At 39.4% G+C, this 12461-nt stretch overlaps 1 protein-coding gene across 2 annotated transcripts in view; it reads right to left on the reverse strand.

Annotated features, from left to right (window-relative positions):
• Nucleotides 1–12461, reverse strand: part of LOC106875045 (synaptic vesicular amine transporter) — a 70261-nt gene that overhangs the window by 27162 nt on the left and 30638 nt on the right. The window lies entirely within an intron of this gene.

Here is a 12461-nt window from a genome sequence, read left to right on the forward strand (position 1 = left end):
TGCTTAATCAGAGCTACTACTGAGACAACAACAACAACAACAATTACTACAACACCATCTATTGTATTCATTTTGTATATCATCAGTGTTTAAAATAACTATAAATCAATTATGGAATGATTTAACCATTATATAAATTCTAAATTATTTCACAAAATATTCATCGAAAATCCTTTACATTTATTTATTAAACCGCAAAAGCAACTTTTTGGTTTTGTATAAAAGAATATATATGCATAATTAAATTTAAATATAAAAGAATAAAGAACACACATCACGCGATGATAGGAATTTTAATCACATAGTTCCTATTTAAATGACATAATTCCTATTAAGGAATTTACATTAACCTAACAATAGCCATCCCACAGTTTTTTATATGACCTGAAAAGTATTCGTTTTGTGTAAGTGCATTGTAATATCTGTCTTGAGAAGTGACACAAAATCTGCTTGTGTTGAGAAACTTTTGTAATCGAGAATATTATTGATATTCATATTTATAGACCCTAGCGTACCACTGGTATTCATTGTATTCTAGTCTACACGGAATAAAATTGGTAACAAAAAGTCAGTTTCAACACAAGATGGATTTAAGTTTTGTAATACAGGGAAACTACGTTTCTGCAAACAGTCTGCTTTTAGCCTCGTATAACTTATTTATCTCTGACAAGGACAGAGCTTACCACACTTACCCCCCTTTCCATCCCGTTTACTCATTCTCCTTCTCTCCTAAACATACGACACTAATTTTTAAGGGACATATCAGAATAGAAACAACTCCCAAATGTTTGATGAAATGTCTTGAGGTATATTAAAATCCACCCCCTCTTTCCTGCAATAATATCTTTCCCGATTAACTCCCAATGTCAATGTTAAGAGGATAAAAGTGGCATTAAACAGGATTTGTAATCAAAGCTAATGATGGATAAGGCGATGAAGGTGTGAAAATGAAATATAAATACAAATCTACTGTTTGTATCTTTTAGTTTATTTTCTGAATTTTTATTTGTAATGTTTTAAAGCTTATCCATTTATCAACGGTTTATCATACTCCTCTATGTTGTGAGCTTTGATTGAATGACATCTGTGATCAAAGGCGTTCCAGCCATGAACATCTCGTCTATTGCCCGGGCATTGTGTATGTAGGACTATCACCCGTTTTCGCATCATCACCACCTCTGTTGCAAGCATTCAGGCCAGGTCACCTATTTAAACTTAACTTACTGCCTTCCTTCCTACCACAGCCGCTCTTGGTCGTCCTGGAAAAAAATGAAAGGTCAACGATGCTGACCTTACTTCCGCGACTAATGAAGGCATGGTATATTTTGAGGGACTGTCGTCTGCTATTAGTAAAAGGTCGAGCTGCCTCATAGTCTCCTTCGTTGTCTTTCCCCTCTCTTCCCTGTTATGGTTTTATAGATGACCAAAGCAACAAATAGACACAGTTTGCAATTCAGCTGAAACATTTTCAGGATTGCTCACCATCTACTGCTGCCACAATTCAGCAACAATCAGAAGGAAACGAAACGCCAGCAAACACGTGATTTTTGTTAGAGAAACATGTGAACTTCCAGAACGGATTTCATGAAAGATTAATTTAATTTATTCCACTATATTTTCTTTTTTATTTCTGCATGATTAAATCGACTTATAAGCGATTGAAGCCAGTAGCATATTTTGATAAAAATGTAAATACTTTCTTTTTTATCCATGGCAAACTTTTCAAAGCTTTTCTTCTTTTTTAAATATTTTAATTAAAAAAAATTTATTTAATATAAATTTACTGGAAGGCGGTGTGCTAGCATAATCGTTAGCACGTCGGGCAAAATGCTTAGTAGAATTTCGTCCGTCTTTATGTTCTGAGTTCAAATTCTGCCAAGGCCGACTTTGTCTTTCATCTTTTCGCTCTTCGACAGAAAGGAACTCAGAAATAAACAGGGAGAGAAAATAGAAAAAGGTTTAGTGGCTAGCGATCTATCATGGCGAGGGGGTTTAGTTCACAGGTGATCTAAGCGATTAGGAACGCTAGGTAAGTGCTGTAACAGATTACTAGGGCTCCAAGGTTATAGCCAAAATGGTAGTTATGGAACCATTGCAGATTTTCGATGAGGCGAATATATAATCGTTAAATAGGACAGCAAACATTAAGGCAAGGCAAATATCTCAAGTCGTATACAATATTCCTATAATAATACTGTATACGACTTGAGATGTTTGCATTGCCTTAATATTTACTGTCCTATTTAACAGTTATATATATATATATATATATAACGTTGTAGTATATTGTCAACTTAATGTGACAATCCCAAGAAGGGAATACACTACTGCCGTTTAGCCCTAGGAAGCTGGACCGCTTCCTGTCGGCCTTGACACAATTACTGTGTCCTTAAGTTGCGAGGGGGAGACAAACTCCTCCACCCAGCCTAGCCAGCATTCAGGGACATGTTTCTGAGTCTTTGCTCGTCATCAGCCTGAAGTAGCCTGCCAGCTGGTTGAATAAGTTTGTCTCGCTCTCGCAACTTATATAATCATAGTGAATATTGCTAGAAATATGAGTCAAAACGAACTCAATAACCACGAAAAGCACAATCTTAATGAGAGACAAGGGAGGCAAGCACCTCACAACACCGGATATAGCCAGATCACCGATGATTTCACATCTTAATACTCATCAGTGGCTCTCACCGTGCCTAGAGTTAAACATAGCTGGCCCTGTCAGTTCATCAGATTTCCATTGAGATCACACGTTGATTTTATAAACGGTGAAAGTGAAAATAAGGAATAATACGGGTGGCTAGTTCGTAATTTTACAACCTGAATGCAGAAATATACACGTCACTATATTTCTGCCGTTAGATTGTAAAATTGCGAATAAGCCAGCCGTATTTTATATATGTATATATATATATATATATATATATATATATATATATATATATATATAATACAAAGAATATATATGCATGTATACACACATATATGTACATACTTACATCTACATGTGTATATATATGCATATCAGGGTACAGGACGTTAGAACAATGAACTACAGACAACGGAACGAACACATAGGAAAACGGAAAGCCACTTGGAATATTCCTTCATCAGCTGTCTCATATATATATATATATATATATATATATATATATATATATATATATATATATATATATATATATATATATATATATATATATATATATATATAAAATATATATATATATACAGGGTGATTCAAAGGGCACTATACATAGGAAAAATTTATTTTCTTATAAGAAACAGTTAAATAAAAAAAAAACGTTTCTTATAAAAGAAATAAATTGTTCTTATGTATGGTAACTTTTGAATCACCCTGTATATATTTATTTATTTTTTTATTGCCCACAAGGGGCTAAACATAGAGGGGACAAACAAGGACAGACAAAGGGATTAAATCGATTACATCAACCCCAGTGTGTAACTGGTACTTATTTAATCGACCCCGAAAGGATGAAATGGGCAAAGTCGACCTCGGCGGGATTTGGACTCAGAACGTAGCGGCAGAACCGCTAAGCATTTTGCACGGCGTGCTAACGATTCTGCCAGCTCGTCGTCCTCCATATAATATATATATAGGCGCAGGAGTGGCTGTGTGGTAAGTAGCTTGCGTACCGACCACATAGTTCCGGGTTCAGTCCCACTGTGTGGCAACTTGGGAAAGTGTTTTCTACCATAGCCACAAGCCAACCAAAGCCTTGTGAGTGGATTTGGTAGATGGAAGCTGAAAGGAGCCCGTCGTTTCCTCGTGTTCCTTTCTGTTGAAGAGCGTAGGCTCGGAATGTAAAAGACTTCCCCACTTTCCCGAGCATCAAACCAATATACCTGTTTGTTGTCTATAAACCTGTTTTCGTCTTTTGTCTTTCTGTAAATTTCAACTATATATGTGTGTGTATGGGTGTGCGTGTGTATATGTGTCGATTTGTTCGACTAAAGGCGATGCTCCAGCATGCCGCAGTCAAATGAATGAAACAAATAAAAAAGAATATATATATATATATATATATATATATATATATATATATATATATATATATATATATATATATATCAAGGTTATGAGGGGTATTGAAGTCAACCAAACCCTAAGGATACAGGTAATACCGAGTAAGTGCTGTATACCGGCTAGTTTTGCCCCTGACGTGGTTGCAACATGAGTGGGGAATATAACATGGGTCTGTATTAGCGTGTGTATATGTAAAGAAAGAATAAGATAAAGAGACCAATGACAAAGGTGGAATTATATTTTATGTATAAAGTCTTACAGCCCTGAAACAGCTGTAAGACTTTATACATAAAATATAATTCCACCTTTGCCATTGGTCTCTTTATCTTATTCTTTCTTTACACACACACACACACACATATATATATATATATATATATATATATATATATATATATATGTGTGTGTGTGTGTGTGTGTGTGTGTGTGTATGCATGTGTATATATATGCATACACGCATAAACGTGTTTGTATTACCATATAAACATAATGAGTATGCCATACTTTATATAGCAATACTCATGTGGTGAAACTGACAAGGGGGAAACAACAAAAACAACTACTGTTGCTGCTGCTTACTACTGCCACCACCGCCACTACTACTACTACTACTACTACTACTACTACTACTGCTGCTGCTGCTACTACTACTACTACTACTACTACTACTACTACTACTACTACTACTAGTGGCACCACCACCACCACCACCGTATATTGTAGAGTGAAGAAATAACCATAGACGAAATTCTACTGTGAGGGACGAAGGGGTTTGTTGCTGTTGTGGATTTTGTTTAACACCAGGTCAACCGTGTCCAAGCAGGCCTTAGAAGCATATGTATTGGTTGTGCGATTCGTGAGTGAGTTGGTCACTATTTCTAGTAGGTCAGTCAACCACGTAGAGGCGCGTTATTGTGAGAGGTGTGACGGGGTTTGGTGATATGTCATATTGTGATAAAATGAAGAGGAAGAGGAAGAGGTGGAGACAGGGGAGGAGGAGTTGGAAGGGGGAGAGATGAAAGGGGGATTAGGAGGAGGAGAAAAGATGGAAGACGAGAGGAAAGGAGGCTGAGAGGAAGAGAAGCGAAAGGAGAAGAGATGAGAGAAAGAGAGAGAAAGAGAGAGAGAGAGAGAAGAGAGAGAAGGGAGAGAGGGAATAATGAATAGAAATAGAAAGCGAAAAGAAAGAGGAAAGAAGAGGAAAGAGACTGAGGAGAAAAGAGAAAAAAAGAGAGGATAGATGAGAGAGAGAGAGAGAGAGAGAAAGAGAGGGAGAGAGAGGAGAGAGAAAAAGAGAAGGCTAGGATAAAAAAGGTGAGAAATGAGAAAGGAATAGGTGGGGGCAGTAAATGAGAATGTGATTAAGGAAGAGAAAAAGAAATAGGGCTAAGTAGAGAGAGAGAGAGAGAGAGAGAGAGAGAGAGAAAGAGAGAGAAAGAGATTAGAGAGATAAGGACAGAGAGATAAAGAGTAAAGAGTAAAGAGAATGTGGGAGGAACCAAGTGGCAAAATATTAAAGAAATTCCGCCAGAAAAATAACAAAATAAAATGAAAGACAAGAAGACATATATTTTAATCACATGACTAAGTAATGGCGGCCAAGACCGTAGCCTGAGGCAGAATATAACATTTAGTTATAGAGTTGAGTTTTTAGTGAAATAATAGGTCATAAATTATATACTGTCACCATAGTTTTGATAGAGATTGGTTAAATGACATCAGCAAAGAATGAAATCGGTCAAATTTAGTCCAGATATTTTCTTTCTTTCCTCGTTTTTAGTCGAAATTATACGTAACTAGCCTTTATTTATCCTAATAATTGAAATTACTTATATATATCCTCTGTTTGATGGTTTCACATGTAACACATTTCTATTTATAGTCGCTCCTGCGAGAAATAGCAGCCGATTTTTTTAATCACACCATGATGTCTTTAGAAATGAAGAAGATGCATGTAAGATAACGTAACCCTAGCTATAACTTGTCTGAAAAAAATAAAGAAAATGGCGCAGGAGTGGCTGTGTGGTAAGTAGCTTGCTTACCAACCACATGATTCCGGGTTCAGTCCCATTGTGTGGCACCTTGGGCAAGTGTCTTCTACTATAGCCTCGGGCCGAGCAAAGCCTTGTGAGTGCATTTGGTAGATGGAAACTGAAAGAAGCCCGTCGTATATATATGTATATATATATATATATATATATATATATATATATATATATATATATATATATATATATATGTATGTATGTATGTGTGTGTATATGTTTGTGTGTCTGTGTTTGTCCCCCTAACATCGCTTGACAACCGATGCTGGTGTGTTTACGTCTCCGTAACATAGCGGTTCGGCAAAAGAGACCGATAGAATAAGTACTAGGCTTACAAAGAATAAGTCCTGGGGTCGATTTACTCGACTAAAAGGCGGTGCTCCAGCATGGCCGCAGTCAAATAACTGAAACAAGTAAAAGAGAGAAGAGAGAGAGAGAGAGAGAAAGAAAGAGAGAGAGAGATAGATAGAGGGAGAGAGAGAGAGAGAGAGAGAGAGAGAGAGAGAGAGAGAGAGAGAGAGAGAGAGAGAGAGAGAGAGAGACAGAATAGAAAAATACGGGATAGCCACAGCTGGAGCGTCTTTGATCGAAAGATACAAGAGGTTCTCGGGATGCCGTAGCTGATGATGTACAGGTAGGAACTGAAGCTGAAATATCTAGACATTCCTTGACGGCGAAGTCTTTGAACAGTTGCGGTCACTGTTCGTTCCTGCAGCTCATCTCTTTAATTAGCTGTTGTCCGGGCTCAAGTGCAAATCAAGGTGAAACCTTTGGTTCTGGAATATTGCTAAACGCTCGCTACACTCTATCAACTAAAGTATATCGTTAGCAGAAAGTCAAGGTTTAGTGGTGGATATAAACGAGGACGGTTTGGGAGTGAGTCTGGACAATTTCCAAATGTCTATACGAGGTACTGCTGTAGTGAGGTGCAGAGGTTTGCTGTTGGGGATTATCTCTACAGGCGTAGTGGTGTTGGAGCCGCCAGCAACAGAACCTGGTCACATGTTGACGAAACTGCCAGGTACGCATTCGTTCGGTGTCCGTGCATTTGCTGATGTCAAACAGCTGTTATAATGCGCGGGACGGGTTCGGTTCTCAACTGAATCTATCTTGCACGGAACAATGGGAAGTTCTTCCTTTGTCTGGTGGCTAATGTGAAGGAACTTGTATGGTGGATGCGGTTGAAAGATTCAAAGATTCACCATTTCCCATCAGGCCAAACTCTCACGAACTCCTTCCTGTATTACACGAGAAGGAAGTTGAGACTAGAAACAAAGGTGCTACGCTATTGAACTTTATTAAGGGTGGATAAAAATGGCGAAACCGGCATGTCCGAATGGAACCACATTAAGTATGTGGTTGTAAGTTGGCAGCAAGAACTAGAAAACACTAACCTTCATCTTTTTTTTAGTCAGAAAAGAAGACAGTGTCCATGAACCTTTACAGGGCCTCTAAAATACCAATGGGCGGGTGAAAGGGAAAGTCACTTTAGATGAGAGATCTGATTCAAATGCATGCAACCGAGTGGAGTCCACCAATGGTACCCAAGGTTACGGGTGATAGCCTTAAACAAGGTGACAAATTAAGTTGAGGGAATTCGCTGAGATGTGTCAGTTGCTCTCATGTGTCATTCTCTGTGGTTGGTCTCCCATATTGAGGAACTTTTTCTTACCTTTCTTGTGCTCTGTACTATTAGTTCTTTTTTCCTTACTGTTAGTTTTATTAATTATTTATCAACTAAAGTGGTTTTATTGTTACAACTGATCTCCCCATCATTCTTAACGTCAATCCATTTACTCCACCCATTGACTCTTATTTGTTATTTTTCTGATGCAGATTTGCCTTGTGGCCAATAAAAGAACGCACTCCTCCTCCTCCCACAACCACCACCACCACCACAAAATGTGATGTGATAATCATGTCTGTTCTTGCTTCAGTCTTAATGGGAGTCCCATAAAATTCTGTACTTCTTATAGTCTACCACAGCCTCTGGTTCTGGTTCATCTTTATACTATTTTGCTGATACTTAGAACCAACTCACTCAGTTAACATCCCAATGTACGATCTTCTTCTTCTTCTTCTTCTTCTTCTTCTTCTTCTTCTTCTTCTTCTTCTTCTTCTCCTCCTCCTCCTCCTCCTCCTCCTCCTCCTCCTCCACCACAACCACCTCCATATAACCTAAATTATGATTTACAGTTTCTTTTCCTTGCTCTAATTATACACTCCAATCTTAATCAGCTGCTTCTGCTTGTTCTCCTTGTTGTTTTTGTCCTTCTTGCGGAGAGACTCGACCCCCACACCCTCCACTGTCCCTCACTCCAATCAGCACGTTATTGGGTCGCCCATAATGCAACCAGCCGGCAAGGCCATTGAGTAACTCCACTTCTCCATTTCTCTCTTTCTCTTTCTTTCATCCTTTCATTCTTTCTTTCTTCTTCTCACTGTTTCTGTCTGTCTATGTGTCTGCCTGTCTGACTCTCTTCTCTCTCTTTCTCTTTCTCTCTCTTTCTCTTTCTCTCTCTTTCTCTTTCTCTCTCTTTCTCTTTCTCTCTCTTTCTCTTTTTCTCTCTTTCTCTCTCTTTCTCTTTCTCTCTCTTTCTCTTTCTCTCTCTTTCTCTTTCTCTCTTTCTGTTTTGCCTAGTTTGTTCTTTCGCTTTTCCAGTTAACATTAAGTGCTCAAGACTTTATCTCCTCATTTCACGTTTCAATAAATAAATGAATAAAAAGACAAGAAAGAAAGAAAGAAAGAAAGGAAGAAAGAGAAAAAATAACGTGTTTTCAGACATGTATTATTCCTTTAAATTTGGAAATATACCATCGAGATTCAGATTTTAATTCAGCCGAGGGGCTATTCACAACATCAGTGAATACTATACTCACCGTTTCCTATATCGGTTGGCGACAAATTCCCATTGAAGCCGATTGCGACTGTGTCCCATTGACGACGACCAAAAAGGCAGAAATGCATCTAACGTTCTCGCTGGCCACTGCGAGGGCAATTTTTCATCTCGCTCAGATGTTTATTGTGTTCTTTAACACAGTATATTTTCTTTTATCTTCTACTTGCTTCAGTCATTGGACTGCGGCCATGCTGGAGCATAGCCTTGAAGGATTTTAGTTGAATGAATCGACCTCAGTACTTTGTTTTTAAAACCTGGTCTTTTAAAGCCAAGTTATGTGGACGTATACACACCAACACAGGTTGTCAAGCGGTGGTGGAGGACACACGCACGCACGCACGCACGTACACGCGCACGTACACGCACACGCACACGCACACACACACGCACACGACGCGCTTCTTTTAGTTTCTTATTTCTTTACTGCCCACAAGGGGTTAAACATAGAGGGGACAAACAAGGACAGACAAACGGATCAAGTCGATTACGTCGACCCCAGTGCGTGCGTAACTGGTACTTATTTAATCGACCCCGAAAGGATGAAAGGCAAAGTCGGCCTCGGCGGAACTTGAACTCAGAACGTAAAGACTGACGAAATACCCCTAAGCATTTCGCCCGGTGTGCTAACCACTCTGCCAGCTCGCCGCCTTATTTTAGTTTCTTTCAACCAAATCCACTCACAAAGTCTTTGGTCAGCCTGAGGCTACAGTAGAAGACACTTGCCCAAGGTGTCACGCAGTGAGACTGAACCCGGAACCTTGTGGATGAGAAGGAAACTATTTATCACACAGCTTCTCCCGTGCCTATGTCCATAAGAGATGTTTTCGCAGGACAAATACTGCAGTAACTACTCTATCAACAATGTATATGCATTTAGTATGGTACACGGATAGCTAGTTTGTGTGGTGATATTTAGCTACTTATTTTTCTGTTTAAATTCGTTTCCATTTATCGATCTTTTATGTTATAAAAAATGATAATAAGAAAAATAATCAAATGTAGGAGTTTGTGATAGCGAGTTGATTAAGTAGCATTTGCCATAATTTTAAAGCGAATCAATTGAAAAACGGATTATCTATTTAAGTGTTTGTGTTAAAGGGTATTTAGCCTTTACAGATCGTCACTGCGGGAATGCAGATCGAAAAAACATAAAACGAAGCAAAACAAACAAAAGCAATTATCTTTTTTGATATAATATATACTTAGTGGTATTTCTTCTGTCTTTATGCTCTGAGTTCAAATTCTGTTGAGTTCGACTTTGCTTTTCATCCTTTCAGGGCGGATAAAATACGAACTAGTTGAGCACTGGTGTCGAAATCCACCAAATCTCAGGCCTTGTGCTTATAGTAGAAAGGATATAGATAAATTAACTCCATTCACTACTGTAATTTATGCAGTCGCTTAGCATGCTGTGTGCCGGGATGTGAAAACCGCAAAAGACAGCTACTGTATACACGTAATCTAAGCAAAAATTAACAAAGGAAAATAACTCAGTGTGGCCAGTGGCGTGTATTTGAACAATAAAGGCGAATAAGTGTATATCAAATACCATACTCGCGAGGTTGCGAGTTCGATTCCCGGGCCGGGCTGCGTGTTGTGTTCTTGAGCAAGACACTTTATTTCACGTTGCTGTAGAAATGAGTTGCGACATCACTGGTGCCAAGCTGTATCGGCCCCTTTGCCTTTCCCTTGGATAACATCAGTGGTGTGGAGAGGGGAGGCCGGTATGCATGGGCGACTGCTGGCCTCCCACAAAAAACCTTGCCTGGACTTGTGCCTGGGAGGGTAACTTTCTAGGTGCAATTCCATGGTCATTCATGACCGAAGGGGGGTCTCCCATATATCTATACATGCAGACACACGTGTGCGTTTATGTCCGTGTTAGGAAGCAAGCTTTTTACCACACGGTCAGACCTGCGCCCATGCATGCATACATGCATGCGTGTATGTATGCATGTATGTATGCATGCAGGTGAATGGTTATCCTCGACTGACAACGCCTATAGCAGTGTACAATTGGAATGTTAATCACTCCTTGAGAAAGTGAAGTCTTGCACATCACATAGAATTCATGCTTGATTATCGACAAAATATTTACTCATCACTCATCACCGATGGATGAAATATTCTTCGCTAGACTTATCCTCTACATGCCAGGGAAATAACTTGTTCCGCTTTGTTAATATTTGGTATTTACTGATACGAACCACCGCTTGTCTTAGTTGCTGCTGGTTCGCTTCAATATTTCACTGTGACAGGGCGCCGAGCTGGCAGAAACGTTAGCACGCCGGGCGAAATGCTTAGCTGTATTTCGTCTGCCATTACGTTCTGAGTTCAAATTCCACCGAGGTCGACTTTGCCTTTCATCCTTTCGGGGTCGATAGATTAAGTACCAGTTACGCACTGGGGTCAATGTAATCGACTTAATCCGTTTGTCCCCTCTGTGTTAGCCCCTTGTTGGCAGTAAAGAAATAAGAAACGTCAGCACGCTGGGCAAAATGCTTAGCGGTATTTCGTCTGTTTTACGTTCGTTTCGGGTCGATAAATTAAGTTCCAGTTGCGTACTGGGATCGATCTAATTGACTTGGCTCCCCTCCCCACAAAATTTCGGGCTTTGTGCCCTAGAGTAGAAAAGAATCGAGGTCGATTTTGCTTCTCATCCTTTCGAGGTCAATAAATTAAGTACCAGTTGCGTACTGGAGTCGATCTAATCGACTGGACCCCATTCCCGACCAAAATATTTCACCGTGACGCTTATTCCAACCTAATTAAACCACTTTTAATTAGCCTCCACATAATCACTTTCCAATCATAAGACCCTTGAATGATATGTCTGGAATGTTCTGGAACTTGTTGAATTGATCTCATAAAATCTTTCTTGATTTGATTTCTCTTTTGCTTGTTGCGGTCATTCGACTGTGGCCATGCTGGGATACCGTCTTCTAGAATTTTTAGTTAAATAACTCTTATCAATAAACCCGGTACTAATTCTCTGAGTCTCTTTTCGCGGAACCGCTAAGTTATAGTTGTCAAATGGTGGGAGACAAACAAACACACACACACACACATATATATGACAGGCTTCTTTCAGTTTCCGTCTACCAAATCCACATACAAGGCTTTGGTCGGCCCGAGGATGTAGAAGAGGATGCTTAACGTGTCACGTAGTGAGACTGAACCCAGAACCATGTGTTTGGGAAGCAAACCTCTTACCACACAGCTACTCCTGCACCATCTATATTATTTCTTATTAAGCCTTTAATTTATCCTTTTACTTATTCTGCGTTTACAATATTTATCTCCCCTTAATCATTTCCTCCCCCTCCTCTTCCTTCTCCTCCTCCTTCTCCTCCTTCTCCTCCTCCTTCTCCTCCTTCTCCTCCTCCTTCTCCTCCTCCTCCTTCTCCTCCTCCCCATCATCATCATCATCACCACCACCACCACCATCATCATCATCATCATCGTCATCGT

This window comes from Octopus bimaculoides, chromosome 4, assembly GCF_046866305.1.
Source record: "Octopus bimaculoides isolate indiv1 chromosome 4, ASM4686630v1, whole genome shotgun sequence".
In the NCBI taxonomy this organism is placed as follows: domain Eukaryota; kingdom Metazoa; phylum Mollusca; class Cephalopoda; order Octopoda; family Octopodidae; genus Octopus; species Octopus bimaculoides.